The 4,717-nt window shown below is 56.7% G+C and overlaps 1 long non-coding RNA gene across 1 annotated transcript; it reads right to left on the reverse strand.

The window, feature by feature from the left end:
- Window positions 1-1,144: 1,144 nt before the first annotated feature.
- On the reverse strand, window positions 1,145-4,042 carry LOC137319506 (uncharacterized). The gene is made up of 3 exons (XR_010962175.1): window positions 3,722-4,042; window positions 1,781-1,868; window positions 1,145-1,311 (listed from the first exon to the last, which is right to left on the reverse strand). It is a non-coding gene; the product is annotated as an uncharacterized lncRNA (long non-coding RNA).
- Window positions 4,043-4,717: the final 675 nt, after the last annotated feature.

The raw sequence follows: 4,717 nt of genomic DNA on the forward strand, positions 1-4,717 counted from the left end.
CTCGCAGTCGCTCCCGTTCCATCACCGAGCAGGAGAAGAGTTACAGGAATTCCCGCCTTATAATCTCCTATTTCCCACCTATCGCCAGGCAGAGGATCCTGTGCTCTGGTCCCTTGTCCAATAAGAATTGAATTGTGATCCCCCAAAATCATTCATCATCAAAGAACCTCACAGTCAGTGGAGGGAGGGGGAGGGGGAGGGAGAGAGGGGATGAGGGAGGGGGAGAGAGGGGATGAGGGAGGGGGAGAGAGGGGATGAGGGAGGGGGAGAGAGGGGATGAGGGAGGGGGAGAGAGGGGATGAGGGAGGGGGAGAGAGGGGATGAGGGAGGGGGAGAGAGGGGATGAGGGAGGGGGAGAGAGGGGATGAGGGAGGGGGAGAGAGGGGATGAGGGAGGGGGAGAGAGGGGATGAGGGAGGGGGAGAGAGGGGATGAGGGAGGGGGAGAGAGGGGATGAGGGGAGGGGGAAGAGAGGGGGGTGGGAGAGAGGGGGGGTGGGGGGGGGGGAAGAGAGGGGGAGGTACCCCAGTACCCTCCCCTTACCCCCAGTACCCTCCCCGTACCCCCAGTACCCTCCCCGTACCCCAGTACCCTCCCCGTACCCCAGTACCCTCCCCGTACCCCAGTACCCTCCCCTTAACCTCAGTACCCTCCCCTTAACCTCAGTACCCTCCCCGTACCCCAGTACCCTCCCCGTACCCCAGTACCCTCCCCGTACCCCAGTACCCTCCCCGTACCCCAGTACCCTCCCCGTACCCCAGTACCCTCCCCTTACCCCAGTACCCTCCCCGTACCCCAGTACCCTCCCCGTACCCCAGTACCCTCCCCTTACCCCAGTACCCTCCCCCGTACCCAGTACCCTCCCCGTACCCCAGTACCCTCCCCGTACCCCAGTACCCTCCCCTTAACCTCAGTACCCTCCCCGTACCCCAGTACCCTCCCCGTACCCCAGTACCCTCCCCGTACCCCAGTACCCTCCCCGTACCCCAGTACCCTCCCCTTACCCCAGTACCCTCCCCGTACCCCAGTACCCTCCCCGTACCCCAGTACCCTCCCCGTACCCCAGTACCCCTCCCCGTACCCCAGTACCCTCCCCGTACCCCAGTACCCCTCCCCGTACCCCAGCACCCTCCCCGTACCCCAACGTTCCTGCAGCATCTCCTGTTGGAGCCGTTCATTGAGTATTTGGTATTTCTGCTGCACCAATCGGAGAAGGTCGAAGTTCGATACAACGTCCTTGCCCTCAGGACCCGGGGGCTCCATTTCCTGTCCATCATCATGAATGACAGCGGTGACTCCGCCCACCGCCCACCTGCAGCAAGAGGAACGGACGAGCACTGAGAGACAGAAGTTACTAACAGCGATACACGGGGTAAGGGCATGAGATGTGAGGTTATCACCACAGCTCTTCAACCAAGGGGTGGCAGCGGAGTATAAACTACACTGAGTCGTTCCTCTCCCCTCCCCCTACCCTCCTCCCCTCCCCCTCTTCCTCTTCTCCAATCCTCTCCTCCTCATCACCTCCTCCTCCTTCTCTACTCCCCTTCTCCCCCTCATCCTCCTCCTCCCATCCTCACCATTTCCTTCCCTCCTCCTCCTCCTCCTCCTCCTCCTCCTCCTCCTCCACTACCCCTCCTGCCATGCCGACTGTCACGGGTTTACAGCATCACTGAGCCTCAGTCCCACACAGGCTGCACTCCAGGTGTGTGCCCCAGTTGGGATATTAATGTAACGGAGATTGCTCGCTGGGGCTCTGAGAGACGGCCCCCTCAGTAACTCACCTGGTGCTGACCCGGTGCCTCTCCACTCAACATCACTTTCATACACGAGTCTCGTCTTCAAACTCTCCATGTCATAATCCTCATCGTCCTATAAAAAACATCAGTACCCCCGTCACTCGCACTCAGTTAGATACAGAGTAAAGCTCCCTCTACACTGTCCCATCAAACACTCCCAGGGCAGGTACAGGGTTAGATACAGAGTAAAGCTCCTCTACACTGTCCCATCAAACACTCCCAGGGCAGGTACAGGGTTAGATACAGAGTAAAGCTCCCTCTACACTGTCCCATCAAACACTCCCAGGGCAGGTACAGGGTTAGATACAGAGTAAAGCTCCCTCTACACTGTCCCAATTTACTGAACTATATCCATTTCCCATACTTGCCATCCCGAGAGAACTCTAGAGGTTTACAGCACAGAAGGAGGCCATTCGGCCCATTCTGTTTGTGCTGCCTTTTTGCTGGAGCAATCCCAAATTATTCCCACCCTCTGCCCATAGCCTGTATCAATCCCAAACTAATCCCACTGCCCCACTCTCTCCCCATAGCCCTGTATCAATCCCAAACTAATCCCACTGCCCCACTCTCTCCTCATAGCCCTGTATCAATCCTAAACTAATCCCACTGCCCATCTCTCCCCATAGCCCTGTATCAATCCTAAACTAATCCCACTGCCCATCTCTCCCCATAGCCCTGTATCAATCCCCAAACTAATCCCACTGCCCCACTCTCTCCCCATAGCCCTGTATCAATCCCAAAACCAATCCCACTGCCCCACTCTCTCCCCATAGCCCTGTATCAATCCCCAAACTAATCCCACTGCCCCACTCTCTCCCCATAGCCCTGTATCAATCCCAAAACCAATCCCACTGCCCCACTCTCTCCCCATAGCCCTGTATCAATCCCCAAACTAATCCCACTGCCCCACTCTCTCCCCATAGCCCTGTATCAATCCCCAAACTAATCCCACTGCCCCACTCTCTCCCCATAGCCCTGTATCAATCCCCAATCTAATCCCACTGACCCACTCTCTCCCCATAGCCCTGTATCAATCCCAAATTAATCCCACTGCCCATCTCTCCCCATAGCCCTGTATCAATCCCCAAACTAATCCCACTGCCCCACTCTCTCCCCATAGCCCTGTATCAATCCCCAAACTAATCCCACTGCCCCACTCTCTCCCCATAGCCCTGTATCAATCCCCAAACTAATCCCACTGCCCCATTCTCTCCCCATAGCCCTGTATCAATCCCAAACTAATCCCACTGCCCCACTCTCTCCCCCATCGCCCTGTATCTTCCACTGCTTCAAATATTGATTCCATTTTCTCCGAACATCCCTCCTCACTCTCATAGTGAGAACTTTAAATTGATGATCCCTCATCACTGACTCCCCAACCAGAGGAAACAGTGTTTCCCTCTTCAATCTGTCAAAACCCTTCACCATTTTAAAACCTCCACTAACTCTGCTCCACTGGAAACAGTCTCAGTACCTCTGGTCTCTCCTCATAACTATCGTTTCCCATTCCTGGTATCAGCCCTGGTGAATCTCCACTGTACACTCTCTGTGGTTTTAATGTCCTTTGTACAGTGGGACTGCACGCACTGTCTAACTGTGGACTAACCAAGGTTCGTATAAATTAACTCCTGGGCTTTTTGCTGCTACAATCAGGTCCTGTCAGGCGATGCCGAGCTGGGAGTTACAAACTCCACATTTACTGGGTAATGTCAGCCTGTACAGGAGGAGCTGGGAACAGATTCATGATTGAGGCCGGGCTGAACAACAGAGACCGGCTCGTCCAAACAACACAAGGTGTTTGTAAGTGACTTTAAACACAAAGCTTCCTGCTCCCAGGCCGACAGAAAAAATGTAGCTGTGAGATGCCGACATCTCCTCGTGAGTCATTAATCTATGTTCAAAGAGGAATATTATTGAAGTGATTACCTTCATTTCCTTCCTTACTGCGTGCTTTTCACAGAACACTGGTCAATTATAAATGCCTCTCTCCATTGCATCACTGTTTCCGTAGCGACACAGTGAGGTGGGAAACCTGAGCAGGTCCTGTGGTGTTGGAGGCGACTCTCCGTTATCTGGGAACGTGGAGCGTAATCTCCGGTCAGGACCTGGAACCCGAGGGACCCTGAAGCCGGTTCGTGGATCAGACACTTGGGGAATGCAACTGTGAGCCGCCCATTTCATAGCCTGAGGCCCCCGAATTCCACCCAAGTTACGCCCGAATTCCGCCGGACGCCATATTGGATCGGGTGACTTTTAGTTGTCCAGGGTGCCCGCCTGAAACAGGCATCAGCTTCTTTCAATTTGCAAGTCGGGGTCCTGACCAGCTGTAGGACCCCAAAGGCGGAATTTGGGGCACAGATGGGCGGAGCTTGTGGAGTTCAAGCCCCTCCCACTTGCACCAGGCCTTAAACCTTAAAGGGACCGCTCAAAAAAGAGCCCAGGAGTGGTCCTCCTGGGCCCCTCAAAAAACACCAACCCACTGCCAGGGATTTGCGTCACCCCCACCCCCAGGATCACCCCCTCCCCCCAATCACCCCCTCCCCCAACCCCGGATCACCCCCACCCCCAGGATCACCCCCTCCCCCCAATCACCCCCTCCCCCATCCCCGGATCACCCCCACCCCCCAGGATCACCCCCTCCCCCCAATCACCCCCTCCCCTACCCCCGGATTACCCCCTCCCCAAACACCCCCTCCCCCATCCCCGGATCACCCCTCCCCCAATCACGCCCTCCCCCCGGGATCACCCCCTCCCCAACCCCGGATCACCCCCACCCCCAGGATCACCCCCTCCCCCCAATCACCCCCTCCCCCATCCCCGGATCACCCCTCCCCCAATCACCCCCTCCCCTACCCCCGGATTACCCCCTCCCCAAACACCCCCTCCCCCATCCCTGGATCACCCCCTCCTCCAATCACCCCA

This window comes from Heptranchias perlo, unplaced genomic scaffold (assembly GCF_035084215.1).
Source record: "Heptranchias perlo isolate sHepPer1 unplaced genomic scaffold, sHepPer1.hap1 HAP1_SCAFFOLD_852, whole genome shotgun sequence".
Lineage (NCBI taxonomy): Eukaryota > Metazoa > Chordata > Chondrichthyes > Hexanchiformes > Hexanchidae > Heptranchias > Heptranchias perlo.